Below are 24,834 nucleotides of genomic sequence, written 5' to 3'. Positions count from 1 at the left end.
TTGTTACTGAAGAAACTTTCTATGGTCCTTACCTTTCTCTGTCTGCTCATCTTGCCTTTCTTTTACTTGACTTTTAGCTCCTTAAAGTGGGGCACTGTTTCCAGTCTTCAGTATCCCAAGCTTAAGAAGTCCCAGGTGGTATGATTTAAGGAGAATCAGGTTCTTTACTCACCCGGCCTGTTTCCTGGTCCTTAGATGACCTCAGACCAACTTACTAATCAACCAGCTTTGTGTGTTGTGGTTGTTAGCTCCGAAGAGCCTGTGTCCCTCCGGAACCTGGGCCACTGCTACTTGAGCCTACCTCCTGGTTCTCAGTAGGGGTGTAAAATCCAAGTTCTGCCTTAGTACCAGCATAGACCCCTGTAGTCTCCCCCCTGCCCAGGCTTAGCCCACTCACCAGACTGTGAGCTTAGTTCCAGACAACACTGGTGCTTCAGCTGATTCAGAGGCTCTGGGGGTCTCCTTCTCTGGTGAGGCCTTCCTGGGACTGGATCTGTATCAGGGTGACTGTGGGGTTGGGCTCAACTCCTGTATCAGCACAGCAGCTTCTTCCTTCTGACCTTCCAAACTGTTCTTGGTTAGAAGATGATTTCAGCACATTCTTCTGTGAGTTTTGCTGCTCTGGGCATTTTCCTATGGCGTTATTTGGAAGTTTTTTGGAGTGATTGTGTCATGAGTTCGGGAGCTCACTGCCTTTCTTCCACCATCTTGGCTCTGCCCTGGAAGTAATACTTTTATAATTTTTAAAAAAGTAAATCTCTTTTACAGATTAACTATGGCTAAGAATTAATCACTTAAGGACCTACTCATTCCTCTCATTGACTCCTCAAATCTTTGCAATATTGATTTTGACCTTATTATAACTCACCCAAAACTTCTCTCTCCAAAGTTATCAATGATCTCTTTTAAACTAATTAATCAACTAATTTTTACCAAGATCTGAATTTACAAATTCATTGGCCTTTTTTCAGTTCTCATCTTCCTTGACCTCATTGAAGCATTTGACACTGATGGCCATTTTTCCTACCTGGACATTCCTTTCTTGGTTTGTGTAACACTGCTTTTCCTTGGCTCACCTCTTTCCAACCTAGACCTTATCTAGATTATCATTCATGGTCAACCAAATGATTGGATAGCTTCACTCCCAACTTCTGTTTTGGGTCCATCTTTTTCTCTCTAGCTAGGATTGTTAATCTTTTTTGTGTGTATCTTGGACCACCTTGGGAGTATGGTGAAATTTATAAACCCCATCATGGAAAAATATTTTAAAAATTATTTAAAGTTTTGAGTTCCAAATTATATCTTTCCTCCCCTCCCTTCTGTCCCCCTTCCCCAAGTCAGTAAACAATCAGATATAGGTTATACAGGTGCAATTATGTACATGATCAATTATGCACATGAAATTATGTACATGTGCAATTATAGGTTATACATATGCAAACATTTCCATATTAGTCCTTTTGTATGAGTAGAATAAAATTTTTAAAAATTAAAGTGAAAAATAGCGTGCTTCAGTTTATATTCAATCAATATCAGTTCTTTCTCTGGAAGTAGATAGTATCCTTTAGGATTGTCTTGGATCATTGTAATACTGAGAATAACTAAATCATTCACAGTTCTTCATTAAACAATATTGTTATTACTGTGTACAATGTCCTCCTGGTTCAGTTAACTTCACTATACATCAGTTCATGTAAGTTTTTCCAGGATTTTATGAAATGATCCTGCTTGTCATTTCTTATAGAACAATAATATTCTATTACAATCATATACCACAGCTTGTTTAGCCATTCCCCAATTGATAGATATCCCTTTGATTTCTAATTCTTAGTCACCACAAAAAAGAGCTGCTATCAATATTTTTGCAGAAATAGGCCCTTCCCCACTTTTTTTGATGTCTTTGGGATATAAACCTGGCAGTGGTATTGCTGGATCAAAGGGTACATACAATTTTGTTGCCCTTTGGGCATAGTTCCAAATTGCTCCCCAGAATGGTTGCATCAGTTCACAACTCCAACAGTAGATTAGTGTGTCAGTTTTCCCACATCCCCTCCAACATCCAACATTTTCTTTCTTTTTTTTTGGTCATATTAACCATTCTGATAGGTGCAAGTTGGCATCCCAGAGTTGTTTTAATTTGCATTTCTTTGATCAATGGTTATTTAGAGCATTTTTCTATGACTATAGGTAGCTTTTATTTCTTTTTCTGAAAACTTCCTGTTTATATTATTTGAACATTTATCAATTGGGAAATGAATTGTATTTTTATAAATTTGACTAAGTTCTTCATATATTTGAGAAATGAGGTTTTTATCAGAGATACTTGTTTCAAAAATTCTTTCCTAATTTTCTGCTTTCTTTATAATTTTGGTTGCTTTGATTTTGTTTGTGTAAAAGCTTTTACATGTTATATAATCAAAATTATCTATTTTACATTTTGTAATGGACTTTATATATTTTGGTCCTAAATTCTTCTCTGGTCCATAAATATGATAGATAAACTATTCCATGCTCTCTTAATTTGCTTATAGTATCATGCTTTATGTGTAAATCATGTACCTATTTTTAACTTATTTTGGTATACACTGTGTGATGTTCGTCTATACCTAGTTTCTGCCATACTGTTTTCAAGTTTTCCCAGTAGTTTTTTTCAAATAGAGTTTTCGTACCAAAAGTTTAGATCTTTGGGTTTATCAAACACTAGATTACTATGGTAATTTACTATAGTGTAATTTGTAACTATTCTATTCCACTAGACTACCACTCTATTTCTTAGCCAGTTTTTGTAATTATTGTTTTATAATACAGGTTGAGATCTGGCATGTCTAGAGCACCTTCTTTTGCATTTTTTCATTGATTTCCTTGATATTCTTGAGATTTTATTCTTCCAGATGAATTTTGTTATTAGTTTTTCTGGATCTAGAAAATATTTTTTTGATAGTTTGAATGGTATGGCACTGAATAAACAGATTAATTTTGGTACAAATATAATTTTTATTATGTTGGCTTGGCCTACCCATGAGCATTTAATATTTTCCCAATTGTTTAGATTTGACTTTCACAAAATGATCTTTAAATATAACAGAGAATAATATATAGCATTATGAAGGAAACCAAATATATCAAAATAAAGATGTTATTTTCTTTTCTATTCAAATTTGTAGATTCCCTCAAATCTATCATCTACGTTAAAAACCCCTGGCTTCTTTCTCTCTTCCCTGTCTTTCCATATTAAAGCAGTTTTTAATTCTTATCTAGTTTTCCTCCACAATATCCTTCAAATCCAATCTTTTTCTTCAGCCACCACCCAAGTTTAGACCCTTATCAGCTTTTGCTTGGCCTATGGTAATAGGTTTATAAATGGCCTCCCTGTTTCAAGTCTCTTCTTCATCCCATTCTCAACAGACAGTTAAATTGATATTCCTAAAGTACAGCTCTTAGTATGTTACTGCCAAGCTCAGAAAAGCTCTTATGGCTACCTATTGTCTCTAGGAAAGCAGAAACACAACAAACAACATACAACAACAAATTCCTCTGTTTGGCATTTGCAGCCTTTCAAAAATTGACTCATCTACTTTAAAACAATTGCATTTTATTTTTATTGTAAACTTAACAATCAGTAACAAAAACCTTTCAAAATGTGAATCAGAAAAGGGAAGAAATTCTGAGAAATTATGAACTCCCATTATGTATAGTGTCTTAAAAAATAAACATACACGTAATAAGATTAACAAAGTAGTAACAAAATTGTTGTATTATCTTCTTACTGTTTTTTCTTCTTTGTATTTTTAAAATGTTTTGTTTATTCTTTTTCATGTTTATTACTCCCTTCTAATTTACCCTACTTCCTGCACCCCACAAATCAAAAGTTTTCCAGGGAAGAAATGTATATTTACATATCTATATATGTGTACACACAACAACAACAGCAACAAGAAATCAACACTTTCACCATGCTTGAGAAGGCAGATCTGATTTTGTACCCCAACTACATTATTTCTCTGCCAATGGGTAGAAATATGTTTTGTTATCAGTTTTTTTGGGGGCAGCTAGGTGGCGCAGTGGATAGAGCACTGGCCCTGGAGTCAGTAGTACCTGAGTTCAAATGCGGCCTCATACACTTAACACTTACTAGCTGTGTGACCTTGGGCAAGTCACTTAACCCCAATTGCTTCACTAATAAAATCCCAAAACAAAAACATCAGTTTTTTCAAGTCATGATTGATTGTTGCTTTGTCCAGGGTTCTGAAATATTTCATTGTTTTTCACATGCATTATTACTGCGGTCATTTTATAAATTGTTCTCCCGGTTCTCCCTAATATTTCCCAGATTTCTGTGAACCAATTATATTTCTTGTGGCATAAAATTTTTAATTACACTTGTATATAGAATGTCCCAAACGTCTTTTGGTTCATTCTATACCACATTTTCTTAAGTGTTTCCTCAAATTGATAGGCACCTGTTTTTTTCCCTCATTTCTTTGCTACAATAAAAATTTGTACTCTTTTTGTACATGTGGGTCCCTCTTGGGATAAACACCTAATAGTAATATTTCTGCTTCAAAGAATAAGTATATTTTAGTGACTTTGGGGGACATGGTTACAAATTTTCTTTTTAAATTCAATTTTAGTTTATTTTCAGCTATGAGTTCTCTTCCAGCAACCTTCTCTGCCTCTCACTGAACAAGTAAGAAAAAAATTACAAACCTGTACTATGCTTAAAACATGTCACATTGCTTAAATAGGAATAGGAAAAAAAGAAAAAACAGTCCCTGTCCTCAGGTAGCTTACATTCTCAGCGAGGAAGGGGAATTTCAGAAGACCACAATCAGTCAGCATTACCTTACATAACAATGAAATGCATTTCATGGGAAAAACAGTCTGAAGTAGCTTGGTGTGAGACTCAATAAATCAAACAATTCTAAGAGCAATTGGATATGAAATTGGAAGAACAACAAATAGATGTAGGATGGGACAGCGCTGTTAGCATCTCTATAGTGATCTCTATAGTGATCATGGCAGTGGAACTACCCTATTTAGATTCTATTCTATTAGCACCTCATATGTTTTTTGAAAAAAGAAATGGCATTTCAGCAAATTACACTAGGAAAAATAACTGGATCTTAAAATACATAGAGAAGAAATTTATAACAGAGACTGCAAAATGCTTGGGTCACTCAGACATGGAATTTAAAGCTATCTCAATGACAGGAAGATTCCAAGACAGTGCAGACAATCACAGACCATATTATTATTAAAAAGGTCAACTTTTTCATCTCTCAAAATATTTTTGGGAATGGTCTGAACATGCATTTTTTTTGGTGAGGCAATTGGGGTTAAGTGACTTACCTAGGGTCACAGAGTTAGTAAGTGTCAAGTATCTGAGGCCAGATTTGAACTCAGGTCCTCCTGAATCCAGGGCCAGTGCTTTATCCACTGCACCACCTAGCTGCCCCTGCACATGCAGTTTTGATGAAAATACAAGAAGAGAATGATCAGGTAAAGATCTCATTTTCTAGTTGATTACAAAATTATATTTGATTTGACAAAACAAAATGTAGAACATGGCCAATAAGGTGTTGCCTATTCATATATTAAAATCATGCATGCTTACTTGTCAGATATCCTTACCGATATCTGTCAGGTGATCCCATGTTGTTGAAAACCATGGAGTAATGTGCTGTCAAAAGAATACAAAAGGAATTGAAACCAGTGGGGAGATTGGCTTATGTATATGTATGTTATAGAAAATTATTAAGGTTGGCTTGAATGCAAGAATTAGTTTACAATTATGTGTAGATTACAAAAAGACGTGGTTTGATTGTGTAGAAACAGAAAATGATAATAGTATTTACAAAACTTTAAAAAAGACAATGAAGAAGGCTTTTAGTCTCTATGGAAGACTGATGGAAACACATAGGCAAGGGTCACCCCAAATAAGTTGTGAAAAAAAAGTTGTTGTTGGGTGGCAATCTATAGTAGTAGCGTGACTGAAGAGGGGAGAAAATAGATCCATGGGAGCATTGGATGGTAAAATATTTCAGAGGAATCCTCATTCTTATGCCTTTCTGACATATAAGAGCAGCTTAGATCCCATTCACACAGGACTTTACAATTCATAAAGTGAGACAGATACATAAGAGAACATGGAGTCTCAAGGAATTTAATTGACTTGTTCAAGGTTGCAATGATGATGCTTAAATCCAAGCCTTCAGTGCTCTTCCCACTCTGGTGCCCTAATTAGATGATCTTCATGGCTGTGCACAATACATTAAATGGGGCCCATTTTAAAGCAACAACTGAGCTGAGAGAATCCAAAATAGAAACAAATATGTTTTCCTATTCCCACACATGTTATCTAATGCCAAATGCTATCAATTTAAAGCAGGCTACCCCAGGAATACACATTCAAATATATGCATTTTCCCTTGAAATTTATTAAATACAAAGAGCTCAATCTAGTTCATAGCACTATTCACAAGGCATATTCAAATCTTCCTGCATCTATACTGTGCAAGAGTCTTATGTTGTTATTGTTTTATAGAAAGCGCACTTTCCTGTGTGCATGACAGGCATAAATAGAGATATGAGAATATATCACTGTCCTTTTGACCTCTCTCATAGAGCAGCAAAATCCCACTCAAATGTTAAAATTGATTTTTTAAAAATATAAAACTGATGCTTTGCCCTCCCCATTCTAACTGTACAACACTGCTAAGATCCCTTTTTGCTCCACAGTTTACAGGAATATTTCATCTAAATCTTAGCTGAAGTGGAGAGGCCTGGGGGATGAAACAGGGGAGTTAGGGGCTGGGTGTGGGGAGAGGAATGAGCTTGCTAGGTGGCCTGATGTCCCTTTTCAAATCAATTTATGACTTTGGAGGGACAAGTTTTCAAGATCAGGTAATTGCCTTCATTATATGTCTATGTATCTAAATTATCATTTTGTAGTCTTGAATGTTTTCTCCTGACATTTAAAATCTCTGAATGATGCTGAAGTGAGAATAGTTTTTTGATTGAAGAGAAAAGGTATTTACATCAGTGTTTCCTTCCTTCCTCCCTCCCTCCCTCCCTCCCTCCCTCCCTCCCTTCCTTCCTTCCTTCCTTCCTTCCATAACCCTATTTACCTAACTCCTTTGAGGCTCATCTTTTCACCCCCTAAACAATGACAATGATAGAAACAAAGCAATAGCAACACACAGAGCTTCCTTTTTCCTAGACGGTTTTAAGATTGTAAAGTGAGTTTGGTTTATGTTAAAATGTAAACAAAAGCTTAAAGAAAAAAATCCTTTGAACTACAATATCCCAAAGATGCCTCCAAGGAAGAAAAAGGGTCTGCCATGTAAAGGTAATGCACCTGCAACTTTTCAATCTGAATTTCACTCCTTTTTGCTAGACCTTTCTTGAGAGCCTTGAATTTGGACTTGAGAATGAACTGTAATGGAACCAAACAAAGATCAGCCTTTTTTTTGTTTTGTTTTGTTTTGTTGCTATGCAGCATCCATCCCAAATGCAGACCTCCATCTTGTCTCCAAGACTTTGTCAAAAATACCTGGAGGCATTTGATATTCTGAGGCTGGTGTCCAAAGTCTCTTCCACACTCTCTAGAATCAGAGAGTGTCATAGGGATCCACATAGGAATGGGCTTGTGATTTTGTTGGTAGGGAATCCTCAGGTAAATAAACTTTCTACCAATGCAGGTTGGCACCTTTTCTATAATTTGTAGTCTGAGGGACTGCTATAGAGCAGGGGTATCAAATGTGTGGCCTCAGGCAGCACTGAGTCCAGTTTGATCCAGATTAAGTTGTAATTGAGAGGGGCAGCTAGATGGTGCAGTGAATCAAGCACTGGCCCTGGATTCAGGAGGACCTGAGTTCAAATCCGGCCTCAGACACTTAATACTTACTAGCTGTGTGACCCTGGGCAAGTCACTTAATCCCAATTGCCTCACCAAAAAAAAATTGTAATTGAGAATTGTTTAACATAATGAAAATAAAAGAAAACATAGATACACTACATAATATGTGGTTTCCTAAATCAATATGTGACCCCCCGCAGTTCTTATGTATGCTCTAGTGAACCCTGCTTCTATGTGAGTTTGACACCACTGGCCTAGAGCAGGGCTTCTTAAACTTTTTCCTCTCATGAACCTTTTTTGCCTGAGGAATTTTTACATGACCCCAGGTATATAGGTATACATAAACTTTGGCTGTTGGCAAATTTTTCATGACCCCCACATTTGGTTATATGACCCCATATGGAGTTGTGACCCACAGTTTAAAAAGCTTTGGCCTAGAGCATAGAGATGTTAAATGATTTGCCTAAAGTCACTCAGATAGTCAGATAGAAAGTCACTTAGGATTAGAGCCCAGGACCAGGTCTTTGAAGGAAGGTCTCTGTCTCTGATGCTATGTTCTCATAGAAACATAGAATGTCAGAGCTGAAATAGACTTGTAAAGAGAGTTGAAATACATTTAGTCCTTCTGTAAGTTTCAACATGCCCTTACTTTATTCTCTATTTCACTGATAGAGAATAATGAAGATAAAGAAATCTAGGTTTAGAATTATGATTGACAGTGATACAGTGATACATCAAGAACTACACACCAATTCTTGACTCCCCATGGAGCGTATACCCTAGACTAAACATTTTACTTTATTGATGATTATACTATAGAAGACAGAATCAAGAGCCTTGCTAACATCAGCACACATAACATCCATGCCTTCCTCTCAGTGTTCAAAGAGCTTATTTCCTTGGAAAATGGGGGAAGGTGTGGGGGGAGAATGTTCACTGCAGTCAGTATAAATGTTAAAATTTTATGGAGCCAAATGTAGCATAAAGTAGAACCTGAGGACTCTGTAAAGATAAAATTCACAAGCACATTTTCTTGTAGTCTCTTGTGTTAACCTCTGAATCACAGCCTGCTCTCAATCTATGGCAGAATGGCCTCCAATAATATGAGTTGTCTTTAAGCCCTTAGGAGCTCAGCTGTTCATTTTTTCATTAAAATATTTATATTTCTTAAACCATTTACTGATAATGTTTGAAACTGATTAAAGGAAAGTTTTAACCTCTGGCCTGCCAGGATAAGAGTTTGTTCCAATTAATGGAAAGAGTACTGGATCCAGTAGTCTGGAGGTCTGGGTTCTAGTGTGAGCACCACAGTGAATAATAGCTAAGAGCTAACATTTATATACAGTATCATATATACAGCATATTACATAGTTCCTTAAGGTTTGTAAAGTACTATATATGTACTTACATGCACATGAATGCATATATGTGTATACTATTTGATGGGTCAAATTCATGAAATCTGTGTGTTCTTGGGGAAGTTACACACACACACACACACACACACATGCAATCAACAAGAATTTACTGAGCATCTACTATGTGTCAGGCAGAGCAGCTAGATGGCTCAGTGAATAGAACACTGGGCATGAAGTTGGGAAAACCTGAGTTCAAATCTGGCCTCAGACATTCATGGCAAATAACTACTTCTGTTTTCCTGAATCCACCAGAGAATGAAATGCCAAACCACCTACTATATTTGACAAGAGAACCCCATGGACATTATTGGTGTGACATGGTCCACAGGGTCAGGAAGAGATGGATGATTGAATGACAATACAACACATCAGTCACTGTATTAACACTGAAGATATAAGTAGAAAAGTAAGACAGCCCTTCCTTTCAAGGAAGTTACACTCTTGTAGTAAGGCTTAAAACTTCACTAAGACTTTTTGGGATATCATGTATATTGGGGAATGGTTGCTAGGAAAGAAAGTTTGGATCTAGGCAGTCACATGAATTCTTAGTGAACTAGGGAAGTAGATTTCTAAGCCTTTTCTAGTATCAGTGGCATGGTATAGCACTGACTATTATTACTCGAGAAAGAGGTATAAAGTAAGAAAGGAAGGGCGGGGCAGATAGCAAGATGCTTGTACTGGGTAAACTCAGAGGTCCTGGTGAATGGCTAGATGGGAGGTGAAGCATGGTCTGGCTTAGCCTAGATAAGGGTTGTGGGTTGAGGTGAATTTTCCCCTCACCGATCCACAAATCAGGGCAGTTGAGCTCTAAGAAGGAGGCTCAATGCTTAGTGTGCTAACTCCCCTACATTGTGGTAGAGGGAGCAGAATGGTTTCTGTTGGCCTAGAGTACAGGGTCACAGTTACAGAGAGGTGGCAAAGAAAGGGTTCAGTGGCAAGATGTACACACTTGGGGCAGCTAGGTGGTACAGTGGATAAAGCACCGACCCTGGATTCAGGAAGACCTGAGTTCAAATCTGCTCCCAGATACTTGATACTTACTATCTGTGTGACACTAGGCATGTCACTTAACCCTCAGTGCCTTCCAAAAACAAAAAAGCAAGCAAACAGACTCAAGAAGTAACTTGGATTTGCTTTAATTTCCTTCTTGTATTTGACTTTTGAGAATATTTGATTTAGAGCTGGGAGAGACTTTGGAAGTTATCTACTGAAATCCCTTATTTTACAGGAAACTGAACCTCAGAGAGGTCATATTATAGCAGGAGCAGGAACATACATAGCTGGAAGGCATCTTAGAGGCCATCCAATCCAATGCCCTCATTTTACAAAGAAGGAAACTGAAACCAAAGGGTAATGTGATAACCAAAATTACAGAGGTAGTAAGTGCAAAGACAAGGTTTCAACTCAGGTCTTCTGATTCCGAAGACAGTACTTTTCCTACTATCCCATGAAAAATATTGCCTATAGCCATTCAGGCAGGATTTGAACTTAAGTTTGCTATCAAAAGATTTAGTGCTCTTCACTGTACCTTGCAGCCTCATTAATTATTTTTTTAAATGATAAACATTTTTATTTATAGTTTTGAGTTCCAATTTTTATCCCTCCTTCCCTCCCTCCCTCTCCCCTCCCTGAGGTGGTAAGCAATCAGATATGGGTTATACATGTATTATTATCATCATGATAGCATTATCATATTAGTCATTTTGTATAAGAAAACAAATTAAAAAGTGAAAGAAAGTGAAAAATAGCATGCTTCAGTATGTGTTCCATCAACAGCAGTTTTTTCTTTGGAGGCGGATAGTATGCTTCATCAATAGTCCTTTGGGATTATCTTGGATCATTGTATTGTTGAGAATAATTAAGTCATTTACAGTTCTTCATCAAACAATATTGCTATCTCTGTTCACAACGTTTTCTTGGTTCTGCTCACTTCATTATATTTCAGTTCATACAAGTCTTCCTAGCCCTTTCTTAAATCATCCTGCTTGTCATTTCTCATAGCACAATAATATTCCATCATCATCATATACCACAGCCTGTTCAGCCATTCCCCACTTGATGGGCATTCCTTTGATTTCAAATTCTTAGCCTCCACAAAAAGAACTGTTATAAATATTTTTGTACAAATAGGTCTTTTTCTCTTTTTAGGAATGTCTTTGGGATACAAACCTAGCATTGGTACTTCTGGGTCAAGGAGTATGCACAGTTTGATAAATCTTTGGGCATAGTTCCAAATTACCCTCTAGAATGGTTGGATTCATTCACGGCTCCACCAACAGTTGATTAGCATCCCAGTTTTCCCAGATCCCCATAACCATCCAATATTTTACTTTTAGCTTAGTTGTTCTTTTTTCCCATCAATCCCTTTATTTTGGTCATGCTTCTCAATGATTGCTTCAGCACCAAGGCACACAAAGGGTCTGGGGGTTTAAGGTGGGGGCCCAGAACACAGGACAAGGGGTAACAAGAGAATCCTTGGACCCCACAAGTGTAGGAGACAGGAGCTGGCTATGGGCAGAGGGGCCCAGGCCAGGAGTAGTTGGGGAGGTAGGTAGGGAATGTGCTCTCACCCAAGGATCCATTGATCCATCATCCCTATGGCCCACTGGCTTAGATGGGTGACTGAGATGGGGTGAAGGGGGAGAGCAGGGCTGCTCTGTGCTCCTCTGGGGCTCAGTCATAGACTTTTCTGGGAGAGAAGGTGGCAGCTGCAGTGGCCTGGGCTCAGGGCATTGGGGCAGAGTCTGTCCTGTGCCTGGCCCCAGGGTCGGTCCTTCTTGCTTCTATGCTGGCTGTGGAACTTCTGATGGAGCACCTGGAGAGTAGTGAAGAAGTTACTGAGGAAGAGGAAGAGGAAGAGGAAAGGGAGGACACACACGAGCACCTGCCACTCCTTACACTGTGGCTCCCAGGCCAGCTGGAACAGTGTCACTGCATTAAACAGCTGCCTAAAGTGACAAAAAAAGAGAAAGGGGAACAGGAACGTGAGGCCCCTCCACATTCAGGACTGGAAGCGCTCCACAGTGAGGTCCATGTTAGGCCTGTTGCCCAGGGCCCACAGGCGGTACAGGCATCTGCTCTGGTAGTAGTACTGAAGGAACTGCACGAAGCTCTGGTACATGGAAAAAGGACGGGAACTGGTTTCGAAACTTCTCCTACGTGCGTCCATCAGCACGACTCCGGATAAGAAGGTGGAGATGTAGGGATGAAACACCAAACAGCCTTTGATCTGAGACCCATTGTTAATGAGGACGCTTTCTCGGACGGTCAGCGTGCAGTAGTACCACGCCAACAGGGAGTTGAAAATTGCATTTGTCACCCTAGAATTGAGGAGGAACCACAGGTGAAGGAGATGATGATGATGATATAGTGAGGTAAAGCTTCAACTTCTCATACTCGTCCGTGTACGCAAACTTAGCCTGCTTGCTGAGGAGTGTGGGTGACGCTTCCTAGGACCAGACTCAGGGAGAGCCCATTTTTCTTGGGCAGATAAGCCTCCATGTCAAAGAAGATGCCCTATCTCTCTTTGATAAGGTTCTCATTCTCCTGCACCATCTCCTCGTATGATGGGACAGAAGCTCTGCATTTCTTCAGGGTCAAGGCCAGCTCCTTGAGTTTCTTCTGCGAGCAATGGTCAGCAGTTGCGAAGTTGCAGTCGGTACTCCCGGTGGGTCTCTTGGATGCTCTGAAAGTCCCGCTGAAGCTCATCCCAGTCCTGCAGGCAGGTGCCCACCGAGGGGGTGCGGGCCCCTCCATGAAGGCCCTGCCACTCCCAGCGGCTGCCGAGCCCGGCGTCCCGTCCCCCAGCCGCCCCTCCTGTTTCTGCTGCCGGCCCCGCCGCTGTACCCCAGCTTAGTTGTTCTTAACTAGCTTCTTAGACTGGTGAATTAAGGAAGACATATCAGCAAATATAACAATAATGAAAAATACTGGATGTTGGAGGTAGCTTCAAATGACAACACTATATACTATTTATATAATCCCCAATTGTTCTTAATTAAGCTGTTTTTGGCTTTTTAAAAATATTCTTCCCCTGGGGCAGCTTAGGTGGTGCAGTGGATAAAGTACCGGCCCTGGATTCAGAAGGACCTGAGTTCAAATCTGGCCTCAGACATTTGACACTAGCTGTGTGACCCTGGGCAAGTCACTTAACTCCAATTGCCTCACTAAAAAAAAAAATTCTTCCCCCTATTTAATTATAAAAATAAACTAAAGATAAACTATTTTTTAAAAAGTCATAACAATGTGTACCTACGTTGCTACAGCTTCTTTGTAAGAACAAGAGATGGAGGGAAGTTACATGTGGGATGGCGGAGTTGCTATTGGTAATTTTTGAGGAATCACAAATAATATGAAAAGAATAACATGACTAGAGACAGACCAATGTTGGTTGATATAATAATGACTAGGAAATTTCAAATAATAATTTGGGAAATAAATTTCAAATAATTAGGGAAAGAAATGAAATTAAATCTAAGTAACTCATGGTAAAATGGAACTTACTCAGGAGCACATGAATGGTTAATGGTTAGACTGATTAGTAGCACTAGAACCCTGGTCTCTGCACTACACTATGTTATTTTCATTAATTAGTATGGAAAAATAATTAATCTCACCTCAGACACTAGCTGTGTGACCCTGGGCAAGTCACTTAATCCCAATTGCCTTAAATATCTGGGGCCATCTCCAGTCATTCTGATATATATCTCGCTACTGGACCCAGGTGGCTCTGGAGGAAAGAGTGAGTTTGGTGACCTTGCACCGGCCTCCCTCACTTAAATCCAATTCACTGCAAGTCATGGTATCATCCCAATGTCATGGTCCTCTTCAGGAATAAAGGACAATCAATAACAATTGAAAAATATAGAGGGTGGATTCAATGGACAAGCAATATTTTAGAATGAATTATTAAGGAAATGTTTTCTGAACATTTAGAAAGAAAGAGCAGGGACAACTAAGTGGTTTAGGTCTAGAATGAGGAAGACCTGAGCTCAAGTCCAGCCTCATTTATTGGCCATGTGAACTTATGCAAGTCCTTTAACGTTGGCTTGCCTCAGTTTCCTCATCTGTAAAATGGGGATGATAAAACAGCTACTTTTCAGGGTTGTTGTGAGGATCAAAATGAGATAATAATTATGAAGTATTTAGCATAGGGCCTGGCTAATAATAAGTCCTCTCTAAATGATATCATTATTATTGTTACTCATGAAACAGGATGGGTTCATTAATGACAAGTCAGACCAAGTTAACTTTATATATTTTCCTCCCCCACCCCTTTTTTTGGACTGAGTTTGTGACTGGCATAGTATACCTATATTTCAGTAAAGAATTTGCCAAAGTCATTCAGGATATGTATATTGAGACAGCAAGGTGGTTCAGTGGATAGAGCAGCAGGCCTGGAGTTAGGATGACCTGAGTTCAAATGCAGTTTCAGACATTAGCTGTGTGACCCTCGGCAAGTCACTTCACTCTGCCTCAGTTTCCTCATCTGTAAAATGAGCTGGAGAAGGAAATGGCAAACTACTCCAGTATCTTTGCCAAGAAAACTCCAAATGGAGTCAGTCAGACATATCTGAGCGACAACATTCATGATATACTTGTGGCTGAGGAGAAATGGTTAACTTGTTGACTCGACTTGAAGAATAGTGATTAGTGAAAAAAACATCAAAAACCTTCCCACCATCAGGGTCTTTTACCTATTATGATAGCAAGGTCAGGAATACCCATTCCAGGATGCTTTTCATTCCTATCCCCACCTATACCCACACGCCAATTTTACAAAAAAGCATCATTCATAGCTACTTTTGTTATGTGAATTCTTGTTTTGATTTCAATTGTAGCTCTTTGTATACTGTCAAAACTAGTCAAGGAGTTGAGTAGAGCTAGGAAGGAGATCTATAGCAGGTTACAATGGGGATGGCTGAAGTCATAGAATTAGTCATAGGAAGAGTCTCAGGACGTATTGGGAGAAACAAGGAGGAATATAAAAACCAGAATATCCTTGGAATGTGGTGTTCTGGCCTGGTTATCAGAAGAGGTGAAAAAGACGGTCAAAGGAAGAGTTAGAATTTCTTCTCAACATTCCTATGATCTTAGCCATATGTCTTCAGTTTATGGGCCATGTTACCCAAACATGCTGAATAAGCATTGATACGATGGTGTTTGTTAACAAAAAGCAGCCTAATGAAGTTAAAGAGAGTACTAGACCAATAGTCAGGCGAGACATAAATCCAAATCCTCCTTCTGATACTTATTAGCTGAATGTGACAAAGATATTATCATGTCTGTACCTTGGTTTTTTCATCTGCAAAATGGGGATAATGATGCCAACCCCATAGGGATTTTGTGAGGTACAAATGTAATATAAAAGTGTTGTGTAAACATTAAAGTACTATATAGATATCATACATTAGAACCACAATCCTACAAAACTCCACCTTTGCTAAAAGATTAGGAAATCATCATATAATGACAGTATCAACTGGGCTGCATACCTTGACATATAGGCTATTTTTTTCTTCCTCTAGCAAAGGTTTTTACTTAGTACTACACTTGGTTTATTTTTTCATTGCAATTATTTACTAAATTTTCTGTAGTAACTTTCTTCTAAAATTGGGCTGAAGCCATTGTATCCATTCACTGCCTTGGAGTGGAAAGATTGTCCTGAAATGTAAGCATTTCCTAGAAATCAAGTATTTCTTATGTGCAGTGGGAATTTTTTCAGCAGCCTAGGCAGTAGAATTTTCAAGCTCAAGTTTAATCTCAGTGTTAAATGGGGCAAGTTATCTGGGATGCCAAAAAGTCATCTGGAAAGCATGACAAAATCTATGGAATTTGAGTAACGTGATAAGAAAATGTTGAGAAAGGAAAACTGTGGAAGAAAATTGTTGCTTGTATGAAAAATTGTGTTCTTAAGGAAAAAGGCATATGTGTTTGTCAAAGTTTTCAAATATGTATTTTTTATGACACTACTTTCTCAATGTTTTGATAAAAGGAAATTGGTGTTTTTGAAGTGAAGGAAAGAAGGTAAAATTTACATCAGAAAAAATTGTTTTTATTTGTGTAACCCATACTGAGGGATCAAAACCTTTGCATTTACACAGACCAGGTTAAATGCTGGGTTGGAGGTGGGGGGATTCTTCCACAAATCATCTTTGGCTTACTCCCTCTTTCCCCAGGGTTTCCTCTGGGAAACTCAGAATGTGGCTTGTTTGTCCTTAATCATGTTTTCCCCTGGGAACATCAGACTACAGCTTATGTTTAGTTCTCTACAGATGTGGCAGGAAAGAGGTCCTTAGCTCCCGTGAAAGCACTCAAGTTTATCTATCTATTTATCTATTTGTCATCTCACTCTCTATTATCCATCCATCTTGGATCCCTCCTCTGTCAACCATCTTTGTCTATCTCATCTCCCTCTCATCATTCCTCTATCCATTCACCTCTTTTTTCTATCTTGCTCTCTTTTTTTCTCTCTGACTTTCTATTTCTTTCTTTGTATCTGTCACTCTGTTTCTGTCTCTATCAAAATGTTTCTTGCAACTTTGTACTATCTCTAACTCTGTCTCTTTCTCTCACACATGACAGCTTTTATTTGCCTCACCATAAGAATGCAAAAAAGAAAAGAAACACACAGAGACACAAACACATAGATAAAGACACAAAGACATGACTCACAGTGGCCCCTAATGTGCAAGATACCTTCCTTCCAGGGAGTGCTGTCTTGCTTGCAGGAATTCTAATACCATCCTGGTTTAAATTCCCCTGGGCAAGAGTCACACATGAAGGCTGCCAAATAGGCAGTTCCTTTCCTATAGAATTTATGTGTCCAAATTACTCATGGTAGCAGGGGAACTGTAAAGAAACTCCCTCTTTTGTATCTAGGAGATGGGGGTCTAAGAAAACTCCCCATTCCTAAAGAAGACTAGGGTTCAAATCTCTTGTCATTTTTCCCCTGCCCTTGGCTGATGCTACTTCTTCGCCCACATGGTTGGCTTCTCCACTTCTTTTAGTCTTTTAGTAGTTGATATCTCTGAAGCTTGAAAAATGGCTGCATGGCGAATGTCCTGTGGATGGATGACTGCATGTATATATAAACTATCCTTTCCCAAAGGCCCAAGTCTTCTCTCTGATCAATAGTGTCTGTTTCTGCTCAATTCTCTCTGAATACCCACTGTATAAATTTGATTCAAATATGCAACTCAGATCTACTATAGTCAACGAACAATAAATTCATTCCTGCATACCATAATTCAATTATTATCCTCAGTGAGCTAAGAATGGGTCAGCAGATAGATAACCAAATCAAGATCACACCTCCATCCCATTAATAGGATGCCCTTAATCATCTCAAGGTAGTATTAGTGGAAATGGCCATGCCTTTCATAGAGGGATGTCTTCAAAAACGTACAAATATCTAATTTGATCTTTATAGCAAGTCTGAAACATAGAACTAGAATGTACCTCAGACGTTGTCTAGTCTAACCTCCTCATATTCCAGATGGATAAATCGAGGCCCATGGAGATTAAGTGATTTAGGATGACACTGGTAGCAAGGATCAGAAGTGGAATTTGAACCTAGATTCTGACATTTGACTTGGTATTCTTTCCATTCTTCTGTGGGCAGCAAAAATAGTAGAAAGTCAAACATCCTATAAATAAGGAACCATTACAACATGCATCTTATTGCTGTGAACAACCTTGGGGAAAGTAGTCACACAATAGTATTTTATTATCAAACTGAGTTCCAATCAATATATTGTAAATCACTCACTATAAACCTCACAATTGTATTGACCAGTCACAAATTCTGTTCTTTTGGATTGACACTGATTCTTTAAGGAAAGGATTAAAACCTTCAATGTTAGCACTTATTTTCTTAGAATAGATTGTCTATATCAGAATTCAAAGTCAGCTCCTCTCAGTCATGTGTAACTTTAGGTGCCTCAAAATTAATTGACTTATTTTAGGGAAGCTTATGAAAATAGTCATAAATTCTTGGGTACCAGGAGGTGGAAATTCATTTAAACAATATAATCCTGATTTCCTGCCCTACTTTGTTGATATTGGAATTATGTTGCTATTATTGCGAATAATAAACATTTGTGAGCCCCCAGGGCATACACAATGTTCTCATGATAGAAAACATTGCTTTTAAGAAGTTTATTTTCCTGAAAGACAATACAACATAGGCAAACCCAAGCAATTAAGTTTACTGCAAAAGTAAGAATGATGGTGAATGCTTAAAGAAGACACTCAGAGCATTTTATTATGTATCTGAAATCCCCAAAGCACTAACATAAATGTTCATAAACACAAAATTGGTCAATATAAGGGTACCAAGAAGCAATTTGAGTATTCCAGGGTAATAGAGGACCTCCATCACCACTGGCTGAAGAAAGATAATGATAGACAAATTCAATGTCTTCCCATTGTTACTACATGATGACTTTTTAAAAGATCATCACTGAATTGTCCAGTTCCTAAAATGTGATAGCAGAACCTATATCAGTGGTTTGGGGTTTGTAATTACTTCAGAAATGCCTTCATCGAAAAACTTGCACGCTTTTATTAAAATTCTTCCTCATAAGCATCTTATTACACTAAGACTACAGACAGTGAACATGTTGGAGGAAGAATGATGAGCAATCATAAATCACAAAAATGCCTTTACAGAGTCTCTATTAAGCCTGGTAATCCCTGTCTTTCAAAGAAATAGTTTATCATTGCCTATTGTAAAGTAAGGAATGTGGATAGGGAGATAAAAATCATTTATTTAATATAATAGAAAGAAATATCATTATATTACTTTTCAAAGAACAGAGCAACAGACATGCGAATTTATTAGTATAGATAACTTCTGGTGAGGAAACTCCCACCATCAAAGCAGATTATCAACTACTATGCAATTAATAGGTTTTTTTTGTCTGCCTGGGGGACCTAAGAGACAAAATGATTTGTACAGGGTCACACAGACAGTGTTTATGAGAAGTGTGACTTTAGCTAAAGTCAGAAACCAGCCTTTGTGACACTGAGGTTTCTTTCCCTTCCCTCTACCAGCTGCCCCCTCTCTGCCATGTTTTCCCTCAAACTGCCTTTTTTGCGGGGCAATGAGGGTTGAGTGACTTGCCCAGGATCACACAGCTAGTGAATGTCAAGTGTCTGAGGCTGGATTTGAACTCAGGTCCTCCTGAGTCCAAGGCTGGTGCTTTATCCACTGTGCTACCTAGCTGCCCCCTCAAACAGCCTTTGAAACAAAAGTTTTGAGCAATATTGTATGTATTTGAATTTCTTAGAGGACTCTTTAAAATTCAAAAAATTTTTTTTTCCTTCAGACCTGTGATTTCATCCAGGTAGGGGGAAGAATTCCTGAGGTCCTCCTACCCCCAGATGATTTTTATAGCTAATAGTCAGTAAGCATTTATTCCGTTCCCACTATGTATTAAATGCTGTAAGTAACCTGACAATCCCCAAACAGGAATTAGAAAACATGTTTCATTTGGAAGATGCGATATATTTCTCATATACCATTTTATCAGAATAAGAGAAGATTCGACATATTTACAAACATCCAAATATATGAATTTATTTAATAATAATTATCAAACATATTTATTAAGTGCCTATTTACATGTGTCTGTTATGGACAATGTAGGGAAGACTCTAGAGATATTGTCCCTTACAAAACATCCAAAATCTAAAATAAACATCACTAATGAAGATGTAAAAATAATGACATAAGGAAACTAGATGTGTATACATATGTTTTATATATATGTATACACATATTCATATCTAATATCTAATTATATATACATATATATGCACACACATATTTGGAGGGATGAGAGAGACAGGAGGACAGAAAATTTTCATTATTTACATGTCAAGGTATTTAGAGGCTAGAAAACAAAGGGGATAACAATAGCGTTTGTTCTCAGAATGGTGTCAAACTCATCCACTATCCTTGAAGATTTTCTTCACTTGTCAGCATACGAAGGGGATTTTTTTTTTTTGTTGGATTAGCCTTCCATAATATCCTCTGGCCATAATTTTTTTTTTGGCCATAATTTTAAAAACAATTTCTTTTGGTAACTCAACAGAATTATTAGAGATGAAAGGGGATTCTCTCCTTTTTAGAGACACTAAAACTAATGCTAACCATAAAGTGATACAGGGGAATAGGACCCAATAGCTTAAATTCTTCATTCAGTTTTAAATGTCAAAAGTATATCCTTTCTATGATGCACTGAGCAGCATATTATTAAAGTGTGTGGTTTTGCAAAAGGCCTTTTTAATCATTTGGTTTACTATTTCTTATCTTATCCTGGCTCATCAGATCAAGTATATCGTTCCAGCATGTTCCACCTAGGACTCTCAAAGCACTCCAAAAGTAGTGTAGCTGAGTATCAATAAGTTGCCAGATTGAGAGGCAACCTTAGGCATTCTCAGGAAGCATTTTTATCACTGATTTACCCAATAAGGGAAGGCTGACTTTTCCTCCCCCAACTCTCAGTCCCACCCAATGTATCAGCATTGTTGACAAATGTAGTCAGAGCACTTTTGGAACCCTAGCGAAGGGAAGGGAAAACACAAATCCACACAAAGTTTTCTTTGCCACCATCCTAAGTATTGGACCGATGGGCCATACACAGTGGGCAACACACTTCTATTAGAGAAATCTCCCATGATTCCATGAAAAATGTAGCCATAACCCTCTCCAAACCCTGAAAAATCATTTGGACTCGAGTGACTTATTGAAGACAAACAAAACTGATATAACACCCTATAATACTTGCCATTTTTACAACTCCAAGTGGAAACATACCCTCCTACCTCTTCTTTTTTGTTTGTTTGTTTTTTTTCATACTTCTTCTTAAATCTCCCAGTACAATTTGCCTTGTAGTTCTACAATGTTGGCATAATGCCACTCAGCTGAGAGTTGCTTGGTGCTGTCCCTTGACATAGTGCTGATGCAATTATAGTCCTTAGTTTCCTTTGTGCACCTGAGGGAGGCACTGGCAAGAGAACTCCTTTTAGTGGTTTCCATGAAAGCCCCTCCAAATTTTCTTTCATAGGAAAGCCCCAACTCCATTCATACCCCACCTGTGTCAATCCCTTTTTTTGGCAAATATGTGAGAGATTTCAGCAGCATGAGAATTCTAGCATAAATTGTCCATAAACATTCACTGCCAGGGAATTTATACATGAGTGACATTCATTGATCAAGATATATAAATACCATATAAGTATATACTGGAAACTAAGCCCTTTCTTATTGCTATACTCAATCATTATTGCTCTCCACTGATTTCAAATATTTTGAATTTTTTTTCAGAGACCATAGATCTCTCTCTCTCTCCATCTCTCTGTCTTTGTCTCTGTCTGTCTGTCTCTGTCACTCTCCTTTCCCCCTGTATTATGTGTATGTAAAAGTATCTATATACATTGCCCCAAAATATCTACTATATATACACATATGGATATCTATGTGTATTGCATATATGTATATATTATGTATATTTACATATTCTCTAAATCATTTCTAAAATATATTTATTAAATAGAAGGCAGTAATGCTTGGGTATGCTGAATTCATTCAAACTTTCCTGAAAACAAAAACACACCACTAATATTGTGGTAATAAGAAAAAGATGTCCCTTCTGATTGGTGGCTGAACTGCAATTTTACACTTCTTTTAATATATTCCTGTAAGACTTGACTCTTTCATTCATTTACTAAGTATGGTGATATGTCCCTGATAGGAGATCATAATTGAAAAGATTGGACCATTCATGACACTTGTTACAAATCCCTTCCACATGCTTCCTCCATGGATGATCAGAGTCCAAGCAAATCCCTTGGATACCTCTTGAAGCTGCCTAAAAAGTTTCTTCTTGTGGAATTTACCGTGGTCTAAGCTCCACTTATTACTCAGGTTACATTATCTGAACTATAGAATCCAAATTCAATGTAGATTATCTCCATTTCTACTGCCCACAAAGTAATCCATTCTCTAATAACCCCTTGCCTACCACATCAAAGCATAGTAATTTCCAACTAGCTCTTCTTTCAGAAAGCAATTTTTAATTTTGATTATCCTCTTTGGCTATGAGCTTACATGGAAAGGAAACTCTCAATTTCTTTCCTTAGCTTCACAAAATAGTTATGTAATGAACATTAATAAATCAGTTTTTTTGCCCTTTGACTCTAATTAGCCTCCTTTTTGCCCCAGATGTGGGCCCCAATTTATCTCAACCCTGAGAATAATCATGGAAGGAAAACTTTTCCTTCTCCATATCTTTCTTACTTTTCAATGGACCTAACCATTTAAACTAGACCGCTTTTCCTTATTGAAGTCTCTGAAGCATCCTGCTGGGCTATGTATGCCTACATTGTTAAATCTAGTGCTTTGGGACCCCACAATAGAAACTCCAACAACCTTACTTGTACCTAATTACAACAGTTCTATGTTGTATTTCCCTCTGAACCTTGCAAGTATTGCTGATCATAAGTCAATACTCACCCAGTTGATAATAGAATTGGATGATAAGATCTATTATTTTGCCTATGTCTGCTGGAACCAAATGTCTTTCTGATAAATCCTTTAACTCTTCATTCAAGTCCTTTCCAAGTATTTAAAAATGACTCATTTTCAAACCATAGTACCTATAGCTACAGAATCTTGATGATATGGGTAACTAGTATCTTGGTCTCTCTCAATAATCCTTTACTTATAGTTATTATCTCATATTTTCAGTTAGGATTTATTAATATTTTTCAGTCTTATCTAACTCTTCATGATTCCATTTGGGGTTTTCTTGACAAAATGGTTTGCCATTTCCTTCTTCAACTCATTTTACAGATCAGGAAACTGAGGTAAACTTGCCTAGGGTCACAAAATCTCTAAGTGTCTGAGGCCATATTTGAACTCAGAAAGATGAATTTTTTTTTGCTTCACAGATATCATCCCTTCATATTTAGTTCAGACCTGTGTCCTCTGTGTATTCCTTACTGAGAAAGTTCTTATGAGTTGGAAGTATTATCTTTTCATGTAAGAATGTAAACAGTTTAACCTTTTAATGTCCCTCATGGTTTCTCTTTCCTGTTTACCTGTTTATGATTCTCCAGGGTCTTATATTCGAAAGTCAAATTTTCTATTCAGTTCAGTTCTTTTCATCACAAATGCCTGAAAGTCCGCTTTTTCATTGAAATCCCATTTTTTCCTCTGAAAGATTATATGTAGTTTTGCTGGGTATGTGATTCTTGGCTGTAGTCCCAGTTCCTTTGCCCTCTGTAATATCATATTCCTTGCCCTCCAGTCCTTTAATGTAGATGCTGCTAGATCTCATTTTATCCTTATTGGAGCTCCACAGTATTTGAATTCCTTTTTTCTATCTGCTTGCAATAGTTTCTCCTTAATCTGGGAGCTCTGGAATTTGGCTATAATATTCCTGGAGGTTTTCCCAGAAAGACGAATTTTTCCTAACTCCAGGCCTGGTGCTTTATCCACTGCACCACCTAGTTGCCCCTACCTGAATATACCTGAATACTACTAAGAAGTCACCATCAAAGCACCTATAATCTCTCAATGAGAGTTCTTCTTTTCCATCAGGGATGTTATACAAATGAGAGCAGCTTTTCCTAATTTCATTATCCCTTTGCATGTGAGCAGTGTAATAGCTGGCTTAAGCAAAGATGGGACTTCAGCCACTATCAATAACAGGTCAGCAGTCATGATAATATGAATAAACCCATCCTACTGTGACAATATCCTAGAAGCAACTTCCTGTAGGTAATGAGGCTGTTCTTTTTTGTCAGTTCCTTATCTCTATCATCCCCTAGACGGAGACAGGAAGAAGAGTTATGTAATCCATGCTTATGATATGGCATAACTGGTGTTTTTAAACCATCCCCAAGGTTAATAGGGTAGAACCTCAGCAAGCTTTTACATTAGAAATGGAGAACTAGGCTAAGTAAGGAAGATTTTGTCATTATAGATTCAACCAATATCTGGAAGACTAATGTCCAACAAATAGGATGATGCCAAGTGCAGCCAGAACATCAAGATTCCTATCCTTGTAGGATAGGAAATAAATATGCAAATGACCCCACAATACATCCACATCATAGCAGTTTCTGTTGGACTCTTATAATGTAGAAAATTTTAGAGGACCCTGGGATCTCACCCAGATTTAAGTTATCCTCCAAAGATAACTGAAACTTTGACAATCTTTTACCACTGTGGCCAGTCCACTGTGGGAAAGTTTACTTTCCCTCATCATGTCCCCAATTACATGTCACCCTATTAGGTCAACCTTTATGATATAATAAGCTCAATCTCAAGTCCTTTTACATACCTTTGAAACAGCTCATAATATTCAGCTTCCATGTTGCCCTTGTCCAAGGTGCTGTCATAATGAGTCTAATATGTAGTTTGTCTTCTTAAATATTCAAGGTTTGGGTTTTTTTTGTCATGACTATAGATTCTTATCTTGAAAGGCCTGTATCAAGACAAACTGAGTCTTCAAGTTGTGGCTGTGGGCACAGACTAGAAACTCT

The 24,834-nt window shown here is 37.9% G+C and overlaps 1 pseudogene; it reads right to left on the bottom strand.

The window, feature by feature from the left end:
- Nucleotides 1–11,953: 11,953 nt before the first annotated feature.
- Nucleotides 11,954–21,367, bottom strand: LOC122732234 (annotated as a pseudogene).
- Between the last annotated feature and the right edge of the window lie 3,467 nt (nucleotides 21,368–24,834).

This window comes from Dromiciops gliroides, chromosome 6, assembly GCF_019393635.1.
Source record: "Dromiciops gliroides isolate mDroGli1 chromosome 6, mDroGli1.pri, whole genome shotgun sequence".
Classification (NCBI taxonomy): Eukaryota; Metazoa; Chordata; class Mammalia; order Microbiotheria; family Microbiotheriidae; genus Dromiciops; species Dromiciops gliroides.
The sequence above is the reverse complement of the archived record's forward strand: the minus strand, read 5'-3'. Positions and strand labels throughout refer to the sequence as shown.